The sequence below is a fragment of the Trichechus manatus genome, unplaced genomic scaffold (assembly GCF_000243295.1).
Source record: "Trichechus manatus latirostris isolate Lorelei unplaced genomic scaffold, TriManLat1.0 scaffold00041, whole genome shotgun sequence".
NCBI classification, from domain to species: domain Eukaryota; kingdom Metazoa; phylum Chordata; class Mammalia; order Sirenia; family Trichechidae; genus Trichechus; species Trichechus manatus.
Window position 1 is genome coordinate 11,373,758 of NW_004443977.1, and position 7,809 is coordinate 11,381,566.

The 7,809-nt window shown below is 38.8% G+C and overlaps 1 non-coding gene across 1 annotated transcript; it reads left to right on the top strand.

The window, feature by feature from the left end:
• The first annotated feature begins 7,514 nt into the window (after positions 1–7,514).
• On the top strand, positions 7,515–7,585 carry TRNAE-UUC (transfer RNA glutamic acid (anticodon UUC)). Its single transcript has one exon. It is a non-coding gene; the product is annotated as a tRNA-Glu (tRNA).
• The last annotated feature ends 224 nt before the right edge of the window (positions 7,586–7,809 follow it).

A 7,809-nucleotide genomic window follows, 5' to 3' on the forward strand; every position in this document is an offset into this window, starting at 1 on the left:
TTAGATCACTGAAAAAACATTACTTGATTGGTAATCACAGGCTTAGATCATCGAAAGACACGACCCGATGGGTAGTCCATCATTTGAAAGCAGGGCTTTCTGTGTCCACTTCTGTAAGGTGATTGGCTTAAAAGGCTATACGTCTCTTTCTTAGATTGGTTACAGTGCAGCAATGACATGGATACGTGACGGAAGGGTCGCAGTGTAGTTACGTCATCATTACCAGATGATTCTCTCTCAGAAACAGTACAGATGATGGCTGCTTCCAGAGTGAAAATGGAACTGCAAACAGGGACTCGCAGCCAGTCCTCAAACTGGCCATTTGAGATCATATCAGGTACTTCACATTTTTCTTTAATTCCCTTACGCAGACCAAAAGCCACTTGAGTCACAAGTTTGCCTGCCGAGGGTAAGAAATTGCTGCCCTCCAGAGGAGCAAAATGGCTCTTGTGGCAGCCTGTGTAGTAAAGCACTTACAGGCCATCTGGGGGCTCCACTCAGGTGCTGTGAGCGGTGGAAGGAGAATAAGAACACGTTTCCCCCCTCACTGCTTTCCCCCTCCAAGAAGGAGGGTCATGCTCATTATGTCTCTAGGTGGATTTTACAGTTCTGGATTTGAGCCTAAAAGTTGCATGTGGTTTTCGAATACTTATTTTATCACACTCCACGATTATTTCCATTATGTGTGGCTAACATTTGAGTCTTTTCAGATTTAGTAGGGATATAAAAGGTTTAAATAAGCCCAATATCAGATGTGTCTGGGATTCCATTTCTTGCGTGCATGCTGTAAATAAACGCTGATGAGAAATATTTTACTTCCAAATTCTGCCACCCCAAATCCTACAGATATGCACATTAAAGCCCTGTAATCCCATAAAAGCCTTTTTACTTGTAAATAACACTATCTTGTTTTCCATCTGAAATTTCGTCTCCTGTAATTACACAATATTTGGTTTCCCCTTTTTAGGCAATTCAAATTAAAACTTATTTCATAATTACAAACATTCATTTTGAGTAAAGACTAATCTGATGGGAATTTGGTTCCAGTGATATTGTAACCCAGACTTGTAATAGCAAAGCAATCCATCTCCTGACCAATGTCTTGGAATCTTTTAAAACTCTATGCCAGCTAAATATTTGCATTTGGAAAGTTTTATCCTTCTCCCTGAAATAATAATGCTTTATTAAGAGCACAGTGTGATTTGATTTTTTTTTAAAATAATGATTTAAATCAAAGACATCAAGATATAAAGAATTTAAAGGGTAAGCCATTTCACCCTCTTAGTTTTGAGTTATTTTATAACTCCCAGGGGTTCTGGAGTAGAATGTTGCTTGGAAAATGTTCATTATTAAGTTAGTTTTCAAGCGTTTCCTGAAAAAGGAGAAAGAAAATATTCTTTGTCTGGGTATCATGATAGGTGATAATTTTGAAATATTAGATACAGTGTACATTATTACCATTCTGAGTATGAATGGGATAGAAAAAGAGCATGTCTGACTGAACATTTAGGAGTGGGTAATATCTAGGGAAACACAGTATTTATTAACCAAAAAACACTCTGAAAAAAATGGCAAATGGATTATTTGCAGTGTGATCACTGTTTATTTCCTGCAGTGTAAAAACCACTCCAAAACTGAGTAGTTTAAAATAACAATTTATTACGATCTCTCAGAGTTTTGTCAGTTGGTGGGATCAGCTGGGTCATTCTTGCTTGTTGGGATCCCTCATATGGTTATAATCAGATGTTAGCAGAGGCTGAAGTCATCTGAAGGCTCCATTGCTCACGTTTGGTCCTTGGGCTAGAACAGTTAGGGGCATCTCTCTCTCTCTCTAGCAACCTCAACAAAAGACTAGCTTGGGCTTCCTCACAGCATGGTGGTCTCAGGGTAGTCAGATTTCTTACATGGTGACTGATTTTTTCCCAGAGCAAGTGCGGCAAGAGACCAAAGCAGAAGCTGCAAGATTTTTTCTAACCTGACTTCGAAAGTCATGCAGTGTCACTTCTGCCTCATTCTGTTGGCTATATGTGAGTTACAGGAACATTCCACATTCAAGGGGAGGTGACTGACTACCCAAGGTTATAAGTCAAGGGAGGTGTGCTTCATTGGGGACCATCTTCGGAGATTGCCTGCCATGATCACCAAACAGTTGATTAGTCTGCCTGCTTAGATCATTTTCAAAGGTGAAATGACCCCACTGAATTAGATGAGTGTTTGTATTCTGATAGATTTAAAGTTGGTAGGAGCTAGGAGGGAGTAGATAACAGTTCTTCGTTCGGATGACCTCACTCTGTTTGTATGATCTTTGAGTGTGTGTGTGTGTTTGGGGGTTTTTTGGATTGCCCTGGTTATACCCTGCAGTTTGCTTAGGCTGAGGTTGGGAGGAGAGAAATATTAAGTGCCTATTTTGTGCCAGGTTCTGTGCTACACACTTTAAACATTTCATATCACTGTTGGAAGTCTATTAGTGTAATGGTCACGTTCAAGTCCTCAGTGGCTGTGCCACTCACCAACTATGAGATTTTGAACAAGGGGCAAGTTATTTAACTTTACTGGGCCTCAGTTTACTCATGTGTAAAGTGTTTAAGGGGTTTTTGTTCATGGAGAGAAAACTCAATTCTCTTTGCACTTCTTTAATGCCCAGTTAATTAATCATATAAACGTATTAATCAGTGAGTATTTTAAAAAGTATAAAAGCTTAAAATTCTTCTAACTCTTTATGTACTATTTACATACCAAGTACATCAAAACTCATGAATTCAAAAAACTACCTTTTCTCAGGACATATAAACAGTGATTACTAGTTAAATCTTAGGTTTCTAAATATTTAATTAAAATAAGTAATTTATTATATTCTTGTAATTGTTTTAAACACTTTTAGAAAGCAGACAACACTCATAGAATATTAGTATGTTTATAAGGCTAATCAGGACCCTTACAACAAAACCTGTTATAAAAATGGTAATATACCTATTTGTTTCTTCATTATCTCTATTCTTATTCTGCTCTCTCCCTCAGCCCTACTGAAAGAAGGATTTTGTGAATTTGTTGTTGTTAGTTGCTGTCAAGTTGGCCATGATTCATGGCGACCCCATGCACAATGGAACTAAACGTTGGCTGGTCCTGCACCATCCACATGATCAGTTGCAGATTTGAGTTTTGTGATATATAGTGTTCTCATTGGGTAATTTTCAGAAGGTGGTCAGTCCTTTCTTCCTAGTCCATCTTAGTCTGGAAGCTCCGCTGAAACCTGTTCAGTATCAAAGCAACGTGCAAACCTCCACTGACAGGTGGTGGATATGCCTGAGATGCACTGATTGAGAACTGAACTTGGGTCTTCTGCATGGAAGGCAAGAATTCTATCGCCGAACCACCAATGCCCTCTTTGTGAATTTACTCATCCGGAAGTCAGAGTAACCCTCCTGGACCTATTGGGCTTGTAGACACGGGCTGACATCCCTTTGTCCCTCTGTCCTGTCCCCCAGCCAGAGCTCCCAGTTCCTTACCCCTCCTTTATCTTCTGGCATATCCCTTTTCATCAGTTGGTATCTTTCTTTCTCTCTCTCTCTCTATGTATATGTATTACTCATTTATTTATTTACTGTCTACTCTCCATGCATGAATGTTCTATGTGGGCTGGTATCTTTTGTCTCATTTGGTCACTGCCTTATGCCCAGTGTCCCGAAGTGTATCTGGCACATAGGAATTGCTCACAAATTGATTGAATGAAGGGATACTGAATTCTGGACCAGAATATAAATTAGTTCATGGGACTTGGGTGTTTCTTCTATAGAGATTCTGAATCTGCTACCAGGTTAGGCAGGCTCTGATCTAACTCAGGTGTTGTTCGTTGTGTGGAGAATTGTTCATATTATTGACTTTGACCAAGGTGACAGTTTTCATTCTTCTTGACCAAATTTTCCTTGTGAGTCACAGTGGTTGATATCTTGCCTTTATAGACACTGGTATAAGTCCATTTTAGAGCTACTTGCTCTGAATTGGGGCGTGGTCAGTTGCATCTAAAGCTTTGGGTCAGTTTGATTCTCTAAAATGGCAAGTTTCCTTCTCATTGACCATTAACACACATACTAATAAAACATGCATCCAGGGTTTAAAGATTAAATGGAATAATCCACATAAGGTGACTAAAATAGTGCTTGGCACATACTAAACTCTCCTTATTATTATTATAGATATTATTTTTAATTATTACCCCATCTAAAAAGAGAACCATTTATTCTCTCTGTAGGTGTTAGTGAATAATTCTTTTGATCCAGCCTGAATAACAGGATATATGACCTGTCATATGTATTATATTATGTATATTATGATATACATCAGGATGATTACTTGACAGCAGACTTGTTCACTGTATATTTATACTTATAAAACCAAGTGCCATGTGTCTTTTGGTGCTAACCAAAAGTAGGAAAATAATGAATTAATCCTAGAGTAATAAAGAGTTATCTGCTCCCAACTTTCTCTTCCTTTCTGTACAGATCTTTGACTTAAACAGATTGTATGAGCACAGATGTGTAGGGAACTAATATATTTTTAGCACCTATTATGCCATGAATTATGCTGGGTTATAATGGTGGTTCAGTGGTGGAATTCTCACTTTCCATGCAGGAGACCAAGGTTTAATTCCCAGCCAATGCACCTTATGCACAGGCAAAGTAGGTTTCAGTGGAGCTTCCAGATTAAGACAAACTAGGAAGAAAGGCCTGGTGATCTACTTCTGACAATCAGCCAGTGAAAACCCCACAGGTCACAAGGATCTGATCTACAGCTGATCATGGGGATGGCATAGGACCTGGCAGAGTTCTGTTCCATTGTGCGTGAGGTTGCCATGAATTAAGGGCTGACTTGATGGCAGCTAATAATGCCAACAACATATACAAGTATTATTTATTTTAACCAACAGTCTGCTGAGATATGTGTTCTATATATGCATTGTATGGATACTGCTGAAACTAAAGCTTAGAAAGGTGATGTGACTATCCAAAAGCCACATAGCTAGCAAGCATCAGAACAAAGATTGGAACTCACATATGGCTGACTCCAAAGTGATTGGTCTTTTCCATTACACTTTGTTACAAGGGAGGACAGCAGTCCTGTAGAACATGATGATGGTTTCCTAGTATACTCTATGATTTTGTCAGTTCAGTTGTCTCTTCAATTCCATGCAAGAAGAATTTTTTACTGAGCCTCTATTCAGTTCTTTTTGAGTATTTTTCTACGTGAAAAATGCATCCATGTGGCCAAATACGTAGTGCCAAATGGAATTTATTTGTGGAATTTAGTACAGAATTTAGTGAAATGTAACAACTGTCTGCTATGCTAACATTATAATGGATATTTAAAAATTATCCTCCAAAATGATCACAAGGATTTACGTCCCCCAAACACTTCTGATTATATAGGTGTTCTCAACTTTTAAAGTTTTTACCAATATTTTAAGCAAATACTGTTTTAACGTGTGTTGATTTGGTAGAAAGATTGTGTGCCTTTTTTTATGGGTATAAGCTATGCAATTTCATTTATTCTGTGAATTCCTGTTCATATTTTTTTTTTCCACTTTTATATTATTGTTTTTTTCTTGTTCATGTGTTGGAGATTTTTTATGCTAGAAATATTAACCCTGACCATTATATGTGTTAAAAATATTTTCCCATATTCTGCCATTTGTTTTTGAACTTTGATTACAGAATCCGTTACCCTAGTAAAATTTTTTTGTAAATGTCATTCAGGAGGGAATACAATCTGTTATGAATGCTGGCCTGAAATTAACAGAAATAAATATCTATTTACTGACTGAAATAATATTCATAGAAATAACCACCCTCTGGGAAAGTACTTAATTCAGTATATGGAAGAAGTAACCCTAGAAGACGTAATGATATAAGTTTTCAATGGTGAAAAGTATAATACTATATTATAAATGACAGAATCATTTTAGAGAAAGATGCCTCAAAATAGAATGGAGACAATAATATTTTAGGCTGTAATAACAACATGTGATTAGGTTCTGGAACTGACATATTGGGGGGAAAAAAGACTGCAAAGGAAAATCACCCTTACTGGCTCAATAAAACCCATTTCAAGAAAAACCTCTTCCTTGCTGCCTAACAAACTCACAGGACAATCCCCTGTTTACATGAGCATAGGTCCTTCATCCTTGTCTCTCATTTGGCAGCACTGGCCCGACAGGGGTAATTACTAAGCAGTTTGCTTAAGATGGTGGCAGTAGGGCAACGGAAAGACCCCTGCTGGTTTTTTGTTTTTCCTTTGTTTTTGATTGTGCATTAGGTGAAAGTTTACTGAGCAAATTAGTTTCCCATTCAATAGTTGTACATGAAGTATTTCATGACCTTGGTTTCATTCCTCACAATGTGTTGGCACTCTCCTCATTTCCGCCCCGGGTTCCCCATTTTCTTTCGTCCTGGTTTTCTATCCCTTCCTGCACCCCTTCTGTTTCTGAGTCTTGGCTCTACCACTTACTATCTGTGAAAACCTGAGCATTTACTTAACTCTTCAGCCTCAGTTTCCTCCTGTTAAATGGGAGTAAGAATGCCTACTCACAGGTGGTTGTGGAGATTAACATGAGATAAGACATGTGAAAGTATTTTAAAACCTACACATGGCCATAAATCCTAAGTTATTCAATATGACAGTCCATTCTTAATGTCATTTTCAAATAATGAATAAATGAATAATGAATAAACGTCCTTTACTGAGGAAATGAGGCAGGCAAAGAAAAGAAGACAGGTCCTGTTTTTAATAGGCCTTAACATCTAATAACCATAATTAGCATTTATATAACACCTTAGGGCTACAAAGTGTTTTCATGTAGCTTACTATTTGTCCATTCACTCATTCATTCATTTAACCATTATTTGCTGGGCCATGGACTACAATGGAGACGAGAGATCAGACAAAAAGCAAGTACACAGAAAAGTAAATAGAATACTTAAAAGTTATAATACCTTCCATGAAGGAATTAAGCATGGGATTGAGTGGAGCATGATGTGTGTGTGGCAGAGGGTGTAGTTGAAGAGGGTGTTCGGAGAATGTCTCTCTGAGGCCATCAGAGCTAAGCTGAGACCTAAAAGACTGAGCAGGACTGGGCTATGGAAAGAATTGGGAGAAGAGTGTTCTAAGCAGAGGACTGGGCATACTCTGAGAGGTCCTAGCAGGAAAGCGCTTAGTGCATCAAGCTAAGAGGGACTGCTGGGCAGGAGTGCATACAAGACAGAAGGTACCTCAAGCTAAAGGTGGAGAGACAGCACAGGACTGGATTTGGCCACACTAGGGAGTTTAGATTTTATTCAAAGCGCAATACAAAGTCAATGGAGGCTTTTAAACAGGCAAATTTCCAAAGTTAGAGATCACTTTTATTGCTTTGACGAGAATTGATTGAAGGGGGCAAGAATGGAAGTGGGGAAACCAATAAGGAGGCATTAGTAGGGGGAGAAAGGATCATTATTTAATTATGACTAACAATTTGTTGTGAGGCATTGGTGGTTCAGTGGTAGAATTCTCGCCTTTCGTGCAGGAGACCCGGGTTCGATTCCTGGCCAGTGCACCTCAGGCACAGCCACCACCCATCTGTAGTGGTGGTTTGCATGTTGCTAAGATGCTGTTCTGTTGTGCATGGGGTCGCCATGAGTTGAGGGCAGACTCGATTGCAGCCAACAACAATAGCAGAATTTGTTAGGCACTAGGACAGACACAGGAGTCCCTGGGTGGTACAAATGGTTGACATGCTCAGCTGCTAACTGAAAGGTTGGAGGTTGCAGTCCACCCAGA